Raw genomic sequence first — 4,422 nt, 5'->3', positions numbered from 1 at the left:
TGTACCTATCTCTACAATATATGAAAGTTTCTTTTCAGATACACCTTACTACATGCAAACAAGGCAATTACACTTTCAAAAGACTACATATTTATAAATGCTGTGAAAGGAAATCTTGCTTGAAATATCCTGAATTTAACAGTACTTTTTCTAGACTTTCTATGATTCATGCCATGAGATATGGGGTAATAAACACTGCAAAAAGATAAAAACTTAATTATTCCTTTTCCATACTGTGCCAGCACTAAAGAAATCCCTAAAACAACAATGGAGTTTCCTAGGAATAGTTTTCTTGGTCCACATTTGTAACCATAAAACATTCTCAAAGTTCACTGAAAGGCTTTGAGAAGTAAGTAAAGAAAATAAGATTCTACTAAGGCTAAACCAAGCTTTTAACTGTATTTCATCTGATAAATCACTGATTTTATGTTTTCAAAGGTCCACAAGCTCAACTCAGTTTGGACTTCCCTAGCCTTGACGCATACCTGAATAATTATTTGCATCACAACCATGATCGTAGAAACCGGCTGCCCAACTTCACAGATAATAGCCATTTACAAAGATCATTCTTGGTAGCAGAGAGTTGATATTTAACATAAGAGCTCAGTTTAATAAATGTCCAGTGGAAGCTTTGTGTAACTGCAGTGTCCCCCAAGCTGATGGCCATGATTAGGCCACCACAAATAATCTTTTATTAAAGCCCTTCTTTATTAATGTGTGTTGAGTAATGCTGTGGGAACCAAGTATGTGCTAGCTAAAATCTGATGGATATTTTCTATTTTCTAGCAACCATAGTATTGTGCCTTGGATTAGCAATTGATTTTAGCCTCAAGCTTAAAATCAAATCAAGAACGTCCCTGTTAAATTGTATAGTATTACTGCACTGAGCTAGCATTACTCTCTGACCCTGCAAACAGCAGCAATTTTTCAAGGGATATATTGTTATGCAAGTAAATGGAGATGTATAATTTTTCCTCTCTGAGGTTTATTCTACAAATGCGGTTATGACCAAACTATGCTCTCAGAAAATGCTTCCTTATCTTTGCTTACAAAGGCTTCAATTAAACACTAAAGTCCATCCAACTTCTTCCATACTCACAACTGCAACGTATTTCCTTCCTTCCCTCCTGAAGCTCTGCAGGAAGATAACAATATAGCAACCTAAAGTAATAAAGCCAAATAGTAAACCACTGAAACTTGCTTAATTACTCAGTTTTGAAAAATGGTTTGAGAGAAGCAGCTTTTTTATTCTCCTCTGCCTTGAAATGACCAGAGCCAACAAATGAATGACCAAGCTGTTGGATAGCTGACAGAAACCGAATCACTTTTTACCTACTCTAAAAGCCACTAATTGAAAAAGGAGCTGGCTGGTTTATGCAGGTGAAGAACAAACAGCAGATCTGCAGTGCTGTCAGCATAAACAAGTATTCACGGGAGAGCTAATGATGTTGGTCTTCGAGCAGAACACCTCAAACCTGCCTGCCTGCCTGCCACACAGCGACCTCCATGGGCCCACTGGGGAGCCATATGCTACCTAGTCCAGGAATAATGGGAATAATGTTGACTGCAAACTATTTTGAAAAAGCATACATTTAACATTTTCTGAAACTACAATGACAACTTACTACAGTTCATTTATTGCAATTAGGCTTTTACACTTAAAATGCAGCACTTTCAGAAAAAAGGCCAGAAGTAGTACAAGAGGTCAGTTTGGGTTTACTCACTACAGAGTCAGTGAGGTACAGCCGCCTGTTATGTGACCCCCTTGCCTCTCCCAGCAGTGCTTTTCTTCTGTGTGCTCCTACAAGTGTCAGGAAAGTGGCTATGACACAAAGTGCTGTCAAACATACAGTGAGACAATGATTTTTTTCCTCTGGAGCTGCTCCTATTTTAGCAGCCCTGTTTGAAAGGGGATACGGGCAGACAAATCTACATTTTTAAGCTTCCGATGACAGGAGAGCTGCTGAACCAAAATAACCAGAAACCCGAGTCCTCTATAAAAAGTGCAGATAGAAGACCATCACTGACAGTGCAAACTGTTCTACTACCTCAGGTAACCCCAGCAGTGTGCCTCAGTGCAGGGACATCTCTTCAGGTGAGGAAAGAGCAGTTCTGGCTCTGCACAGCCCTCTCTGCTTGCAACCACAAACTGGAGCAGCGCGCTGTGGCCATGAACAGGGCTTCGGGTCATCTAGTAGCCACTGAGCTGCTGTGTGCAGTCCATATTTACTAACTTGGGCAACAGCATGTCCATGAAAAGCTCTGCATCTCACTACTGGTGGGTTGGCTGGTTTTTGTTTTTGTCTGTTTGTTTTGTTTTCTTTTCTTTTCTAAGCATATTACCTTACATAATCTTTGATAAAGTTTTCTAAGCCAGGAAAAAAATGAGTATTTAAACCCAACAGGAACAAAACATTTTATAGTGGCAAAAAATACAGCAAACAGTAGAAACATGTGCAGCAAAGGGTACTTCGTGCAACCACTTGTGTGCAGGCTTCAAGCATGAATCAACCTGGAATAAAATAGCTGCCCAAGTCCCATCTGTGGCACATGGAAAGCGCAGCCCAGCTGTGGGCTGTGCAGGTGGATGTGGTCCCACATGGCCTAGTGGTTCTATGGGACAACAACTTCAGTAGCACAGGCTCACTACACCTCTCTTGAATTACTCACTCATGCTTTAAAATGTGTAAATACAGAACATTTAGTAAGTGCCAGCCATTTATGCCCTTGGGGTCTTGGGCCTCAATTTCAATCCCTGGCAGAAGCATTTGTAGCACAAAAGACAAAAAAAACCCCAGACACTCTGCAACCAGTAGGGCTTGAAGAGCATTTTTCTGGCACATTCCCTAAGCAAACAATGAGGAAATATCATCTGCCATTGAGAGGGAGCCAGCAATCATCAGGAGATAAGGAAATGGAGAGGAGGGACGTGACATGGGTAGCAGAGAATCAGGGAAGGTCATCCTGAATAGATGGCACCAGGGAACAGGCCAGAACCTTCCCAATCCTTGCCTGCACTGCCGGGTAGTGCTTCAGGCTCCATCTGGGTGACATCTAGTGTCACATACTGGCACAAAGGGCAGGAACTTCAGTCACCGAGAGTCCTGCTAAGGAACTGAAGCCTTTCTGTCCTATGAATGCCCTCATTGTACACACAGAGGCAGTGTACAGGTCTGCATGCCACACTTCAGTCACTAGAAGAGACTTCTCCCTCCAGCACTTTCAAGGCTGTTTGTTTCTCTGCTTCTATGCAGCCTGAATCCAAAATGAAGGCATTGTTGTCACCTGCCATGCCTCGGCCTGTGCTGATGTGCTGTCTCCTAACAACCTCACACACAGCAGTAGAGCCTTTCATTCACAAACCATGTAAAGAAAAACAATTTGGATGAGCCAGAAAAATCTTGTTATCTTCTATTCTTCTTTACTGTAAGCCCCCTTGCTTCATGTAGAGCATAGTGCTTCCTGCTATTCATTGTGCACAGACTCATCTACTGATTAAAGCTCAGAATAGCTCACAGACTCATCACATTGTACAGCATGAGTGTAGGGCTGCCCTTGGGAAAGAGCGGGCAGGAAGGTGACAGTGAAACCATGCAGCCACACCAGGCTCACACAGCCGTGGGGGTAGGCAGTGATGGTGTGGCTGTGGTCATGCTGCAGAGGCCGTGTGCTACTGCTTTCTGTTCCTTTGCTCTTGAAATAGCTAACAGCTACAACGTGGGAAGTACAGCGGGACCTCCAGCACCCTCACACTGCTGTGTGCGGGAGGTGAACAGCCAAAGCACCATGCAAACGAAAGCTCTGGTTTTGTCACTTTAGACAAAGACAGGTGTAGCCCAAGATGACAGACTTCAGACCCTGACAACATAGGTCTCCAGCGCCTTTTCATCAAATCTGACAGTTTGCAGTTTCAAGCTGGTGTTACTCTTGTTCTGCTAGGTAGCATCCTGCTAAAGCAGCAACAGGAAGAAGCCCCACTTTGACACGTTAAACAATATTCACTTGGAAGTCCCATACAACAAACCCATTTGCTTTCCTAGCTCTGGGAAAGGCCTGCTACCAGCGAGTGCCATCTGAATATCCAGCTGCCCCCGAGCCGTGCTGAGGCCACATCACCCCCTCTCCTTTCCAAGTAATGCAAGGGGTGCAGGCAGTCTGAGTGGAACAAAGAGCTCCCCATTCCAAACACTGCTGTGAGACACCCATCCTCCAACGCAGACAGCACCCTCGACCGTACAGAGCCAACACAGCAGGGCTCGGACTCTTAGAGGCAAGAATATCGAAGCTATTTCCAGCACAGCAGTTTTGGAAACGACTCTGCGGGATGGGAGTGGGGGTGGGGAGAGGAGAGTCCTCGATGCAGCAGGAAGCAACGGCACGCCAATACCTCGCGGCTAGCATCTCACCGCGCAAAGAATAACA

The sequence above is a fragment of the Meleagris gallopavo genome, chromosome 8 (assembly GCF_000146605.3).
Source record: "Meleagris gallopavo isolate NT-WF06-2002-E0010 breed Aviagen turkey brand Nicholas breeding stock chromosome 8, Turkey_5.1, whole genome shotgun sequence".
Taxonomy (NCBI): Eukaryota; Metazoa; Chordata; class Aves; order Galliformes; family Phasianidae; genus Meleagris; species Meleagris gallopavo.
Note: the sequence above shows the minus strand (reverse complement) of the source record.